Raw genomic sequence first — 16,580 nt, 5'->3', positions numbered from 1 at the left:
CATCAAAAACTGTGTTTTGAAATGGTACCTCTTTATTTAATTGAAAAAAAACCCCATTTATATCTTAAGACATTCATCACTTTCACAATGAGACAGCTATCTGCATGGCTTTACTTCCAAGAAGTTATGACGTATTACATCTTAGGAAAACCTTATTTCTGCTATATTACTCCTAGATAAAGAAAATAACTTCTGATTCTCTTTAGATTATCTGAATTGACAGTATTCCAATGAACATGTCACTTATGAGATTATAAATGTTGTGATTTTTATGACTCTTGTAGTTCTGCTTTCGCAGACGAGCAGCTGTCTGTATCTCAACCTCCATCACTGCATTAGCTCTGCCTGCTCCTACCAGCACACTGCATACAAAGTTTTGTAAGTGCCTGTACTAGAGCAACCATTAGCGGCTTTATTGCCTATATGAAACAATACTCTGGGATGCATTTCTTCACTCTGCTGCAGTGATATCTGCACATGATGACTACTTGGAGACAAAGAGCTATGTGAAAATGCAAGAAGCAGCTTCAGAAAACAGGGGGAAACTTATGCTACTTTACTCTGAGCAAAGAGTGAGTTTAAAAAATTTAACTGCTCCATGCTGAATACAAGATAAGACCCCTTCTGGAAAGGAAAAATAATTTAGTCCATACACGGGACATATAAGCCCTTAAAGTAGGCAGACAGCTTATAGATCTTGCTCTAAGGAACCAAGACCCCCGCAGCAATTACATACAGGTTTTCTATAAGGTTTTCTGCATTTCTGGAATAGAGTCTTTCCTATCCACCTGGTATGCGGAGAGAGCAAGCCCACATTTCAGAGTGCAACAGGAACAGTAACGTTTTGCAGATATGAAAAAAAAAATTAGAAGCGGATAGATATGTATATAGACAAAATACATAAACAAAATAGATAAACAAAAGCCTGGTAATGCCAGCCAGTGTTTTAAGTAGGTTTTCCTTTTTGACATTTGAGCTTCCAAGCACCTGTGTTTTACAGAGCACCAGCTCCCAACTCCCCTGTGTCAACCCCTGCTTTAGCCTCTCACCAGTATGCAACCTATAGAAATTGCACAGCTGGTTTCCCTCACTTTATGTCAACTATTTTGCACTTGAAATTAGCTTCTAAGTCACAGTGATGTAAAGCAAAAGTTGCAGCCATGCTGTTGGTATAGGTGGAAGGGAAGTATCAGAGTGAGGGAGAGAAAGGAGAAGGAGGAGCTTGTATCGGGCACTGGTTACGTTATAAGGCATTAGTGACAGGTGGGGACAGCAAGCATAGCAAATAGAAAGAATAGTCACCAGTTTTACCACAAAAGCCAGCGCTTGGCAGTTTCTGCCACTGAAGAGAATTAGACAGAAGCAGTCTCCCCAAGCATCCTATGATGCCATCTGGCTTATTACGGAGGAAATCCCCATTGACAGTCTGGTTTTTTTTTCCCTTCTTTTTCTCCACAACAACCTGAACGAGTGCCAAGATTATTTCTTTCTCTCATACTCCCTCTGTTTGGCATTGGAACAGCATTCTGTTAGAAGGGGGAAATATGCACTACATTGGCTTAGATGAAGGCAGCAGTTTAAGGAGTAAGAGCCTTCGCAAGCCTGAGAGGGAAGCAGGAGTGATAAAGAGATTAAACAAGCTGAGACTCTTTTGATGAACAAACTGAACCATCTTGCTGCTGAAATGTGGAGATACAGTTGATATAGGTCTGATACACTCTCTGTTGCTTGCAAGGAGAGCTATCTATTTCCATTGTTAGCCTAAAGGGCAGTGTAGGCAATGAAAACGAGTCACAGAATAGGATGAGTTCATGTGAAATGAAGGCAGTGTGAGCAGGGAGTGCCTCTTTATTACAACTCTTCAAATCACCCACTGTGGGCAATTACTTTGTTATGTCCTTGTCTTTTCTGCAAGGTTTCCTTCCCTGAGATTACCTATGTGCGTGCACAACAGTGGTCTGTTTCTGACAGGGGAAGAGTTGCAAGTAGTGTGGTTAATTTTAATTATTTTTCAGCGAAACATCCATATTAGATGTAGAATGGAGCTGATTTAAATTAAAGCTTGTCTGAAAACTGTGATTGACCTGCAAAAAGGTCCTAATATGTTTAAAAAGATGATTATACTGGAGGAAAATTTTGAATATTTTGCCAGGTGCTGAATATTAATTCTTATTCCAAATACCTTGTTTTGTGTGTGTGTGGAGTCACCCATGTATATAAACAGAACTAAGTTTTGTATACATTTTTTAAACATTGTCACTTTTTCTAGGTAAACAACTGTTTTGTAAATTGCTCATAATCTCAGTAATCTTTTTGGTGAATAAATCTTTGCAATGAAGAGCAGCAAACTGATATTTTACTCAAGCTAATGATTTTCAAGTCAGTTTGAAATGTTAATGATGTAGTCTATGTATGGAATGTGTATATGTCCTGCATGGAAATCTGTTCAATATTTTCAATCTCACATTGTGGTGAGGTAGGACACTTGCTCAGTTCTGGCCCTGACACAGTACAAGTCGTTTCAATCTGTGTTATTATCGTATCCGTCATGCCATGGAACCACGAGCTACACACTCATGTCCAGTCCTTCTTTCAGTCTACAGAATCAAAAGAAGGTGGTTCATTTATCTGTGCGATGGTCTGGAGGCCAAGAAGGTCACTCTCAGGGTGAAAATCAAAAGCAAAATTTATTCTGGCTTTGACCGAAATAAACAGACCAAAAACCTTGGGTGCACAGCCAAGACATGGGGGGGGGGGGCAACTTCCCAATGTTGCAGAAAACAGATTTCAGTGTGTTTAGATCACAATCTGATCACTGAACACGGCCAAGGTCACTTGAATTTGATCTGACACACACTGATACTAGTCAAGAAAACACAGAAAGGTAAATGATATATATATATAGCGAGAGAGAGCAGGGGAAGAATGAGAGAGAGAAGAGAAAAAGAAAGTCACTACTTGACTGGGGAGCCAGCAGGTCCTTGGGAACATGTGGTCACTGCAGCAGCATCTTCTTCCAGGCCACATGGTCCAGGCTGGTCTGATTGAAGTGATGGGCGAGCATGCAGTGTGGTTCCTTGCAAGTTCTTTTATAAAGCTAGTCCATGCCCCATCAGCACATGGGGGTTGATCTTACCATGTGTGTACAGAAGCTCCTTCAGGAGGGTCTGTCCAGGGCAGTCAAGTGGATGTGAGGGTGGGGGGAAAGGTGCTTACTCCTGCACCTCCCCTCCCATTGAACCTGGTGCCACAGACGAGGCCCTCAGACAATACAAATGTTTAAAACAGACAAAACGGTAAAGTAGGTATTTACAACATCATATTTAATCTGTGGGATAGAAATGGGACTGTGACACCTCCCCCTCCCTTTCTATTGTTTGTCCAGTCATAAAATTAGAGGATTGTTTCTCAGCCATGCTACTTTTTGAAGATCATATTTCAATTGCATTATTGTCACGTTTCTTCTTTATTTTAATGTAATGTACAATTTGGAAGAATTGTATCAGATGTCTGCAAAGCAACTGTTCTTTTGTTAACTCTAGTGCTGCTTGGCTTTGAAGTGTACTGTGAATGTATGAAGCCTACTGCCTAAAGTCTAGGGACGGTTTGAATTTTCTAATTCACAGTGAAAGTTCCTATTATTTCTTTTATCATATAACATCCATACTCAAATTCAGAAAATAGCCACAACAGTTACAGGAAGAAAAAGCTTTACTACATTACAGAAAGGGAAATAAATGTTGAAATAGGGACTTCTGTGTACTATCAAGAGCTCCATATTACCATTGCTCCATGGAAAGAGAAGTAATAAGAGGGGAAAGAAACTAAAAAGCTAACTCAGTATTGTGTGTAGATAATGCAAAGTGGGTTATGCTGTCGCCTGACAGATTTGGGTTTTGTTTTAGGTTTCTATTTTATTTATTGCAATGGTTTTCTACTGTTGTGAAAATTTCTCACAGTGGATTTCAGCTCTCCACTGAGAAACATCACCTGCCTAGGAGGGGAGCTGGCTCCCTGCACATAGCAAGTACCTGGCGCAGCTTCACTGAGATTGGCTGAGTGGTACCAGTGTGTGAGTGGTACAACACCACAGAACTGAGAGAAACCTGGATCTATTTAAAGCCAGCGAGCCTGAGGTCAAGATTCATGCCCTTGAGGACATGCCCTTTATGACCTTTGTGCAGCATAACCTTATGGCTAAGGGACCAGTGTCTCCCTTGCTGCACTGAGCACTGTACTTTTCAAATCTCAGAAAATTATGATTTGGTGATCTCAGCAAATAACGACTTTTTCTATAAGGCTCAATTTTCCCCCTCAATTTTGAACCCTGCCAGCAGCTGAAGTGGTACTGACTGACCTGGGTTTATGCTGCTCAGCCCCAGAGCCTCCAGTCTGCATGCCCTGAAGGGCAGCTGGAGGGCACAGGGTGGGAAAGAGTGGGTAGATAGATAGAGTCGGGGAAAGACCATGGAACTGGAAATAAAACTTTCAGCTTTATGAGAGTGGCTTTTGAAAGGGACTGTTCCCCTACACCTCTTCCTGGGCTTTTCCAAAGGGAAACCTCTCAGGCAGGTTTTGTGAGCAAATCCACAGTGATGAACCAGGGTGATCAGTCACCAGGACCTGGGAGCCAGCTAGGGAGTTGTGTTAGTTGATGGTGGAGTTATACCCGGTAATAATAAAGACTCAAGGTCTTTTTAAAGGTTTGTTACTGTTTGATCTCTGCTAGTCAATACATGAATCATTACTCGAGTAACTCTTTCCATGAAGTTTGAAAGATGAAAAAAATAGTCAACATCCAACCTGACAAACTGCAGGTCCAAAGCTAACCCAGTAGTTAGTTTAGTCATATCTAATGAACTGCTTAGTTGTTTGAACAGTGCTGATAAGTTCTTGATAAAAGGCCATGTATCATTGCTTTTACTCGGTTGCATTGCCCTTGCAAAAGACAAATTGCTCAAAATAGAGGACAAATGTACTTCCTTAGAAGTCTCTTCACAGAAAATGCACACAAAATTAATGAAATAAATGAAAAAGAAACATATAATAAACAAAACAGTGACATTTATGTGCGGAAGGCATACAAAAATTGCCTTTGCAATGGAAAACCCATTTTGATTGTGAAATTGGCTGCTGTTGGAACAGCACAATTTTAGTAATCTCTCCATCCCAAGCACAATATTTTACTTGTATTTTCCTTCAAAATGGTCACTCAGTTTACTCGGCTATAGCAGATTTCACCAACATTGTACAACTGTATCAGCAATTTATATCTGATAAGAAATTAAAGTATTCACGGATTGCTGTGAACTATGTGTATGTTTCTGGAAGAATGGCAAAGAACCATGAGTAGCACTGAGTCTCTGAAGTTATTTGTTTCTTCTGTTACCTTTAAAAATACGAGTTTTGGAAACACATGAGATATAAATTTTAGACTTTGTTGCAATCTCAAGCAGTGCAGTTCATCTCTAGGAAATAAGAAAATATTCAGAAGCCAACAGCAACATGACTCATATTGTTTCCACATTCTCCTCTCCTGCAGACTAGAAGGTGTTCAGGATACTGAAATATCGCCTTTGCTGAAATTAATGAGTTAATAGGATAGTTTTGCCTCTTTGTTCAGATACTAGGCCTGGAAAAAAGATGTATGGAGAAATCAGGTTGTGTCTGGGCACTGGAGTTTGCCTTTGCTAAAACCAGAAATATATACAATGGTTACCTTTGTAAGTCTGGCCTGTGTTATGGTCAAATACCCTTGCAAGCTGTGGAAATTGTAGATCTATCAATGTACAAATGCTAAATGACATGGTTTAACTTTCCCTAGCTTCTAGCACAGAACTTGCCCTGGGACAGGGCAGAACACATTTGGTCACTTTGCAGTTACAGATGGACAGATACCCTTGTTTCAGGGGAAAAAAAAAGGACGTGTCCGACTCTTAACATAAAAGCTGGATGTTGACAGTGGGGTAGAAGATACCAAGATATGAATTGTGATTGAGTCCTTCTCTGCACTTTTTATTCCAAAGCACAGGAAGAACTGGAGGTAAACCAGCTCTTGCTGCCTCCTGCAAATCCAGCTGGCGGGGAAAAAACAAAAAGAACAGGATGCATGGTTGTAACTGCTGGTGAATGGGAAGTTCCATGATGGTTATCATCCTTCTGAATACAAGCACATGAAGAATAGTTCAGCTCTTTCTTAGCAGTCTGTGTCCAAATATTTTGTATGTACTGTAGCTTAGCAATGCCTCCCAGGAAATATTACTCTGTCAGTAGGCAAACAATTGCTTAGCTTGAAAGAAATGTAATTATTTCAGGCATGCACAAATGTTTTTTTTCTGCATGGTGCTGTAACGTTATTAACTGCAGGGGGAAAAGAGCTAGCTCTATTTTAGAAACTGTATTACCATTGTCCTAAAATGCAAAGTAGCTGTAAGTCCTATCCTGACCAGAATTCCATATTTGCTCTTGATAGTAGATTGGATTTCGGAGTGGGATTAGTAAATAAGTTATATTAAAATGACAAAATGGGTAAATAGAATATAATGTGAAATGAAATGTAAATTGGATTTAGGCAAACACTTTTATACAGACCTCCCGTCAAACCTTATCAGACTGCTTCAAATTCCTACTGTGATTTCTGCTCGCAGTTCTATTACATGTTGCCACTCAAGGGCATTTGATGTTTTCTCTCTCTGGAAATTCATTTGCATTTAAATGATTTGAAATAATCATAAAAGCCAAGTGCTATGAAGTTTGAAATTAGTTACTGTCTATAAATTGCGATGCCATTAAAAGATGATTTTGAAGAGCTTTGCTGTCTCAAATGTATGCAGATTAAAATCTAACAAAGTACACCTTGTTACAAAACTGTAAAGAATGGTGTGACATGGACTTAAATTGATTTATTCTCCTACTAGTGCCTATAAACTTCACATACTTGGGTTTCTTCTGAAAGTGGAAAAAACCCTTTCATTTGCCTGCTGAATCTGAGCCAAGTTCTGTTCCCAGATGGGGTTTCATTGGGTGTATCTGACACCAGTGCTTGCCCCTTAGAGTTTAATCTATACGCTCTATTTAATTTTGGAAATGCAGTATGAATAGTTGGATCTCATATTTTTTTTTTTTTTAATAGTGGGAATAAAGGAGTGGGATCAGGAATAATGACGGCCATTTACGGTTGACAGTGTGCACACGTGCATTTATATGTATATATGTTCAGTTTTTTTCCTCTCTTTCTTGAATTCTTTGTGTTCTCTTGGTGGGCGTTTGAACAGGGTCTTCTCTCAGATAACATTGCTTCTTTGGGTGGGTCACTCTGGAGTCAGCCTCACGTTCTTGCTGACAGAAAGCTAAAACCTGGTTAGGAGCAAAATGTTTTTTGAGGTACTGAAGCCTTCTCTGGAACAGGACTCTTCTCCATCAACCTCTAGACAAGCTTATGCAATACAGAGCTATCACCTCCTAAGCTCATCTTCCACCTGGTCTCCCCTAGCACTCTCCTACTTTTTAACCTACCCCTACTCTCTGCCTATGAGACCTTATTGTAGTATACTGACTAATATAAATTCCTGTGGTCTCTTTATTTTGACCATTGGGACATTATAACTTTACATCTCTGGATGCCAGCAGTAAATTCCAAATATACTTTCCTAGCCCCAAATAATTTTAAATGGGCTTAACCACATATATATGTTCAACTATGACTAGTTGCATAACTTGATCATAAGACGTTTGTAACACAGAAAACAAAGTTACCTTGGTTTATGAGTCTCAGAACTCAGGGATGAAATTACTTCTTTATAAATATATTTATGTGTCCATTTTTATTATTCAGAAGAATGAGAGAAATGTGGAACACATGTTTTAAAGGGCAAGAAAATGTATCATTCTTATATTTTTGATGGTTCAAAAATTCCTAATTTCCTTTCCTTGAAGATAACAGTAGCTCTACAATTCTTATGGTTTCTCTTACAACAATGAAGACTGCTATACTTGTCCATGTATGAGCGATAAAACAAAGCAGCTGTTCTAACTACCTCTACAATAAAGAGCTTATTTTCTGAAATTGTCTCAGTATCTCATACAAACTACCAGCTAATCCTTCCTTAATTACAGTGTGCAACTTCTATGTATGCACACTATTGTGGATACAAAACCAGGCCCCTTGAGTAAGGTTCCTGGTTACTGCAGTGTCAGGTTTGTGATGGTGAGTGAGGGAAGCGGGGCAGGAATGAAAAGCATGTTTCCTTTCAATGTCATACAAGGCATAGATCCTGCTTATAGATGCAGGTGAGTAACAGAAAAATCAGCTCTAGTCGTGGAAAAGAGGCCTCAGTACTTCTATAGAACGGAAAATTTAAACACGTGAAGAGAGTTTTATTCTAGCATGCCACAAGCCTCTTATGTTAGGGTTCTGGTGGAGTCGTGATTGACTTACAAGAAGGAAAATCTTGAATAGTTTCACTATGTAGTTCAGGCTAGATAGTCCCCAATAAAGGGTGAATCTGGAGAATTCTGGGCATTCCTGGAAGACTGGACTGAGGACAGTGAATTTTGCTCAGGAATCGAAAAGTGGACTCCTTGCCCTGCACAGGTTTTCATTGCAGAAGCAATTTTGGCTTTTGCCAGTTTTGCTAAAATTCCCATTGCCTGAAGTGCTGATCCAGGAGCAAGCATGCTTTCAGTTCCACATACTTTCATCCGAGTAGAACCACAAACTACCAGCATCTCTTTTTTTCATGGAGATGACCTGGTCACTTTGCAAATAATCATCGGCTTCAATCACTTTTCACAGTCCACTTCACGAGCTCAGAAGGACAGAAAAATTCTGCTGAAATGCATGAAGGAAAGGCCTCGGAGCAACTCTGGTTATCACAGCAAAGAAAAACTGGGGATATTCCCTGGAATTCCAATCAGTGCTTCAAAGTGTTAGAAACTGCTGAGGTAGAGCGGTAATTTGGGCAGGGGTGAAGGATGCACCTATTCACTGCTGAAATTAACTAACCCAACTGGTTGCTCCAGGTGCCTTCTTTTTCCTTGTGAAAGAAGTGAATGCTCCTGAGAATAGTGGTCAGTTAATGTTTCATTGGGAAATCCTTTCCAGGATACTCTACGGAAGGGTTAGAAAAGCTTATATTTGGGCACAGTCCTCCATCAGGTGGAGTTTCCTTAAATAAATGAAAAGTTTATGAAAAGTCAGATTTTTTTGATGCCTCTTGTACATATGTCCTTTTAAAAACAAAGACCAATAAACACGCCATGGTCAATGGTTCTATCCTGGTTTAAATCTATATTCACAGCCAACTGAAGAATGTTTTGCAAATCATCTGGCTTTGTGAACTCCTACCACTCAAAATGAGATGTGGCAAAATAGATAAAAAATTACTGGTAACTAAAGATGAAATTGTGGCAGAAGATTTAACTGAAAAATATAACATTTTATGAACTCAGGGCAAAACAATATCTCCCAGAACATATTGTAACATCTTTGCAGAGGTTATTAAAATAATGCGGAGTTTGATAAAGATGCATAAATTATACTTTATTGTTATGGATTATGAGATGTGTTCTGAAAGGGATGGTAAGCACAGCAAGCATTTTGCTTTGTCTTGTTTGACAGCACTTCAGTGCCATTAAATGAGGATCTGTAGCTTTATAATATTTGTAAAATGCATAGGAGGAAAGGCCCTAGTCTTAAAAGTTTTCAAGGACAGGACTGTCTTTTTCTGTGTTTAAACAGTGCTTAGCATAGAGAGGCTTGAGTGCTCAGTGCTCTCCGCTGCACAGGCACTAACATAAATAATAGGAGAAATCTTCTTTCTAAAATGATAACTTTTCCTTACACTTTCAGACCCTCTTTTTCTCGCATAGAGCTTAAGTGCCCTTTTGCTTTCATCTGCCCTCTTTTCCTATATAACCACTCCCTATGGGCACCTTTTTTTTAGCTGTGTTCTGACCTATGCTAAGGAACATAAAGTTTTGGCTCCCCAAACCTGTGTAAAATTCAATATTGCAACTCAGAGCTGTCACTGCACAAGATGTGTTTGAGGGCTAGAACTGCAGTACTGAATTTAAAACATGGTGGGAGGTAGGACTATCTCCTACTACTGCAATGACATTTTTAGTTTTAGGGTTTTTTCCCTTCAGGCAAGCATTTCTAAATGTTCTGGAGTGGTAACTAACAAATGGGATTTCTTTAAGATACAAACCACAGTTTAGGGTTTAAATCTGATTTATATATGTATTTTTTCCTACCAGAAGGGAGCTAGACTGTGCTACCTACTTAGGTAATTAATGATTCAATGCGCAGCCACCATATACTGGAATTTAAGCTGTTGGAAATCTCATTTGTAACCATAAGAAAGCAAAGGGACACAAAAAGCTTGATTTGCTTTTGTGGCTTTCCTGAGTTAAAATTAAACCTATTACCAAAAGCTGACAATGCAATATTGCTGCATTAAAGCCTCGTTTATACTTTTTCATGCAGGACATTTCCTACGAATAATAAAATATAGAATTTGTGGCATTTTTTGAAGGCAGAGGTTAAAGTTATTATTTTGGTGCTGCAATATCTGTTTGTAGCCATGCATGCTGTGCCTAGTGCTGGCATATTGTCTCTTCTGCTAGCATAGATCTTGCTATGCTGATCATGGCAGTTCATAGGGATATCAGGCGTGCACTGGACAATTTAGTCTCTTTTAGCTATCCAGTAGGAGACTGAATTTTTTGATTGTGCTGATTGTGTCCCAGATTTAAGCCAACTCTCTTTGGAGCCAGGGGGTTGCTCGTTGCACCTCTGTACCTCTTGTTCACTTTTGAAGGTACTTCGTTATGGAGCTTCTACTTTCCATTTAGGCAACCATAAAAAGGAGGCATCTGTCCCAAAGGAAAGCAGTTATTTAATTGATGGATTGATTTAGATTTGATTAATATAAACATGACAATAAATTTAAATAATGGTGAAATACAGGATGTCTAGTTTCTCCACTGGAACTTGCCAGACACAGTACAGAAGTGTACCTGGGCAAACACTCATACTCCTTTGCAGCGACAAAAGCCTTGTGCCTCTTTTTGCGCAGCCTCCGAGGAATGAAATGGCCTCCAAGAACAAGGCACGAGCTGGAAAAGCAGCAACAGCTTAAGTCTAGAAAGCATTTAACATTGTGCTTAACTTTTAAGCATTTTTTTCCAGTCCCACTGGCCTCAACATGGTTTAACAAGGCACTTAACATCCTTTCTGAACAGGGACACTTTCCTGGAGTTGGCTTTAACAGGGGAGCTCACTAATTCCTTTTGTTGATGCTCTTTTAGCCTGACCTCTTCTGCAGTGTTTCTGAGAAGCTGACTGTGCTTTAGGCAAGTAAAGAATAAAAGTAAAGGTAAAGGATAAAGCGATCTGTTGGCATCATATCTTTGCATTACATCCTGATCGGCCACAGCTGGTGCTTTCTCGCATTCATCCTCACTTGGATCTTGCCCAGTAAATACTGTTGAAGGTCACACCTAGGGTCCAAGCACCTGCACCAGAGACTAACTGCACATCACACACTGCAGAAAAAAATTAAGCAAGGGCGGGAAGAGGGGAGTCAAAAGGTAATTCGGAATTACTAACTGCTTTCCTGCGTGAGTTTATCCAGTCATTTCTCCACCTTTGATTACGCTGTTACTGTTGATTTAAAGTGTAACACTATCAATATTTTTGCACTGTCTTTGCTTAGGAGGAAAGTAAGTAGAAGAATGAACACTGATAAATGGTATTCAGGGATTACTTTCTGGTCATGTTTATGATCTTCAATATATTTATGTGTTTCTCATTTACTGCTCAGTCAAAGTTTGGATTTCCTAATTACAGATGTGTCACATCACAAGAATTTTGATCACAAAGAGGTTCCAAATCCTGCTTCATTCAACAGACCTATGCTGCTGTTTACTAACTCTTCTGAGTGTGATTTTACTGGCCTCTGTTGTCATTGGAGAATAGACTAAAATTCAGATTAAAGATGAATGCCTTCTTTATGCACTGGAGTTTGTCATAGCTTCTTCCTCAAGGAAGCTTTTCTTTTCCTCATTTCATCTTGAAAGGTCATTTTAGGAACTAAAAAGCCCTGTTGCCAACTTTTAAAATAATTATGATCTCCAATAAAATGCCATCTATTTTTAACATTGTACTTTTTAATGTGTCTTCCTTAAAGACACAAAGTAGATGACTTTTTACATGAATAATGTATGACTTCAGAGACTTTGTATGCTATGACATAAATTGTCAACTACTTTTCCACTATTTGCTGATAAAGTGAGGGTGTTTTCTGCATACTCTGTAGGTAGCTTATGTTTGGAGTCAGCTTCTTTCTGCTGCTGTATTTGAATGATGACATTTCATCATAGTTCATATCACTTGATAACATAAAATGTCAGGAAGGAATGATCATAACACTTCTTCAGGTGATAAATATTCCCTGCCTGTACTCCGTGAAGTACAACACGGTGCTCTACGTAAAGTAAAAGCAGACACCGTGGCAAAGGTATTTGGATTAGGAACATGCAGGAAACATCTAGAAGATATCTTTAAGAAAAATGTCTGCTCTCTCTTAAAGATCCCCAAGGGATGAGAAATATTCATAAAAGCCAGAGATCCCACTTAGGTGTATTCAGGGTCTTGTGGAATACAATGTCTGGACTTCACAGCTGCTATCTGAGGGAACAGTACAGCGGATACTGATATTAGTCACTCTGAGGTGTAAATGTGTTTCAAATATCCTCATTGGCCAAGGTCAACAGTAGTTGAGATGTATTTAAACTGATAACACAGACACGAAGTATAAAAACACTGGGTATTTGAAAAAGGGAATGAAAAACATGTACCAAGTCCTTAGGTGAGGATTTATAGTGGCATTTAAATATTCAGGTGGCTCAATGTGCTTCAGGAAAAAGTGATGTTTAGGGTGAAGAGGAGAAGAAAATTAGTAGAAGCAGGTAAAAACAGAGAACATTTTTTCAGGCAAGGAGCATATTAAAGCAAATAAAGAACTGGGGGGGGGAGAGTCCAATGGGACCTGAAACTTAGTAGCGATGTGGTAGAGCAAATAGTGGGAGTTAGAGAGACTAAGAGAGATGGGAGCCAGAAGGAGAAAATAGCCTCACAGCATATGGAGGCAAAATATCTGGAGGAGACCCTGGGGGACACTACTGTGGATTTATGTCCTGCAGTTATAATTAGTGAAAATGAGGCAATAAAATGAGATTTTGAATTTTCAGGAACACAGATCTATTTCCAAGTGTTTAAGTAAGTTGTATGTTTTCCACTTTTGCTAAAGTCTCTCTGAACAGCCTTATACTATTGCTAGTCTTCCCAGAAAGTGCCTTCACTGTGACACATGCTGGAATGAACTGCACTTGTCAGTGGAAGATACAACAGGAAAAAAAACCTCTGGAGAATATGCAAGATCCATTTGGAACAAATGTAATATCATATCAATAAACTGCATGGTCAGAAACAGCACCCACATGTAAACAGGATGTGGCCGCTACAATAGGCATATTAAATAATGCTTAGCAAATGCTCTGATTTGCAGTGGTATGAGAATACTTACAATTCTTTCAAAAACGCTTTATGGCAGTCAGATCCCTGGGCGAAAGTTCTGGCTTGCACTGAAACTTCATGACAAGCAGAAATGTGAACTAATGTCATCCTTGCAAATCCAGAAATCTGTGGGTTCTCCAGTGGGCTCCAGATGCTACAACCTGCAAAGGTAAGTGCATCTACTGATAAGCCTGAGAAACAGGCCCCTTGTTTGCCTAATAAAACGACATGTGTTGCATCTATATGCCCTTTGAGGAGGAAGATAATGAAAATGTGAAGAACGCATGTGTCCGAGTCCACGCTTCTTATGAATGTTAATAAGAACAAATACTTATTAATGGAAATAAGCTGTAATGTGTGTGTATATATATGTGTGTGTGTATGTATTCATCTGTGGGCACTTAGGGTGGCCATGGTTTAGAGATAAGTCGCGACTTTTTGTTGCCTTGGAAATTACCCAGTCAAAAATATCAGGAATTTTTCAAACACCTGGTCACTGGATATTTTGCGAAAACAATCTGGTTAACTTTGAAGAATGTACAATCTTGGGTAACTTATAAATGGAAAAAGTGGTTGAATATTTCAATATTTAACTACAAATAATTCATTACAGTCTAGCAGTAATAAAGTCAAATCTGGCTAGTAGCACAATAAATGAGGATTCATAAAACATTTGTGGGAATCACTATGTAATTATCATTGTCTCCAGAGGTGGCATGGGAAAATAATATGCAATATTTCAAGATACTGAATTAAGTAGTGTCAGTGAGTTACCTTGAAGATAACTTCTATCACCCCCATATGGCAGGCTTGTCGATGACTACTTGACGGATGAGTCCCCTCAGTATGAAAGACAAATGAATTGAGGAACATCAACGTGATATGCAGAATTCAGTGTGATGGAGTACACATAATTATTTGTTATTTACTCTTTAAAGGTGACCTACAAATGCAATGTTCACTGTTTGTTTTCTTGTCTTCTTTATAATGTAAGAAAAAAGTCTACAAAGTTCTTCAGTAGAAACTGTACCTTTTTTTCTTCCCACAGAAATTCTTGTCCACTTTGTTCTTCCCCAAAGACCTCTGATCCATGAGGAAAGTAACAGGTTTGTAGGATCAGATATCAAGGAAAAAAAGATGGTTGTGTGAGGGTAATTTCTTATGTGGTCCTTTTGGATGTGGGAGCTGTTATGAATTCATGTGTGGTTCACTAGTAATGTCAGCAGTGAAACCCATCATCCCTGTCTTGGGAATTACAGAAAAAAGCTTGCAGCCTTCATGATGAAAATGTAATATGAGACCAGAAGAAAGACAAAAGGTAAGAAGATGAAGAAAGATGGCTCTTCTAATAGTGTTTTCTGTCAAAGGACTTAAGGAACTGTCATTGTCTACTTATGCTATTTAACATGAACTATGGCCTTTGGGTTCCTTACACAAGTAAGTGCTCTATTAAGCTCCTCTGTGGGCTGTATTACCTTGCATTTTTACTTACTGTGCTTTTTCTCACTGTCCCCATGCAGACAACTTGATCACATCCTTCAGCTAGAAATCCTTGCTTTTTACTCAAGTCTCACTCTTGCTTACTAGCCCATTTTTCTTCTACTATATTAGTGCACTCCTCTGTGGACCCTAAGGTGATAATTACATTCGCTGTACTTCATCACAAGCGTGTTAGGACTTGACAGTTGATTTTGGCTGGCTACAATCAGCCTTGCCCCCACTTGTCATTGTCCGTTTGTGCAGTGGCTGAACATGACTGTTTTTACATAAGCAAGTAGTGTTCTCCATTAGGTGTGAGTCTGCTGAGTGAAACAACCTGCACTGTGTGTGGTTTTGGGGACTTTGTGCTAGCTATAGCCTGGCCCTGTAGACTGAATGCTCATTAGTGGTTGGAACACATATATAGGTTTAGCTTCAGTTGCTTCATTGTGGAAATCAAAGCAGAGTAATGGGGAGAAAGTTGGGAGATTTGGAAATGCAGTTCTGACCATCATTGCTACTTGCTTATGTACCCAATGTACCTTAGCTAGTCTAAAGTGAGACCTAGGATCCCAAAGTTTCCCAGGGTTCTGGATTAAAAGCTAGGTGGTGAAACTTTTTTTTTGGTGATTACTCCAGACCTCTTCCCGTGCTCATTTAGAAGACACTTAAGGTCCTTCTTTCTCAGTGTGTGCATTATGATAGAGGGTAATCTGGGTTTATTCCCACCTCAGTGCAATGTTCAGCTTACTTTAGTGGATAGGAACTAGAGTGCTTTTGTCCCTTCTTCCTCTTCAAGGTAGCTGGGGCCTTTTTTAGTTCACTAGGGATAAATTCAGACATGAACAAATAGGTGCACGTACCTACACTTTCTCTTCTTCTGGTGTTTTCTGTATGCTGAAGAACTTGATCTGGGTTGCTGAAGTTCATGCTCATTTTCTGCCCTGTATCTCTCATCTTGGTCTGTGCATATAACTAATAATAATAATAAAAAGATTTAATTCAATTCTGTCAGTGAGTGTAAATTTAAAATAGAAGACTGGAGTTCATTACACATTAGGTAAGAATAGGTGTGGCTGAGAGCTGATGAGTGATGTTGCGTTTGAAGATATGATCTGTTTATTTGAAATAGTATTCAAGTCAAGGACAGAGTCTACTTGTTGCACTTGTTGTGATCACCAGTTTCTGGAAGTAGAGTAGGAAATAAAAGAGTTGAGAAAAGTGGTTGTGGTGCATTTTTCACCCGCCATCCCTAGGCTCATGTGTCGGTAGTAGAGCTGTGTTCATTCTGGTCCTTTCATTGCAAAAGCCCTGATGCGGGTCCATCATTACACTACATTTGGTTTAGTGGGGCCTTACTTCGTATCAGAGGTCCCACAAACATGCGCAGTACACAATACTACTGCTACTCCTGTAATAGAGAAAGCTCCCACAGATATATAGTATTTGCTCATTTTTCTGTGATTCTGAATATGGCCTCACACAAAAAACATGCAAGTTGATATCAGGTAAACCATTATTT

Source organism: Cuculus canorus, chromosome 4 (assembly GCF_017976375.1).
Source record: "Cuculus canorus isolate bCucCan1 chromosome 4, bCucCan1.pri, whole genome shotgun sequence".
NCBI classification, from domain to species: Eukaryota; Metazoa; Chordata; class Aves; order Cuculiformes; family Cuculidae; genus Cuculus; species Cuculus canorus.
This window is presented reverse-complemented; position numbering follows the sequence as displayed.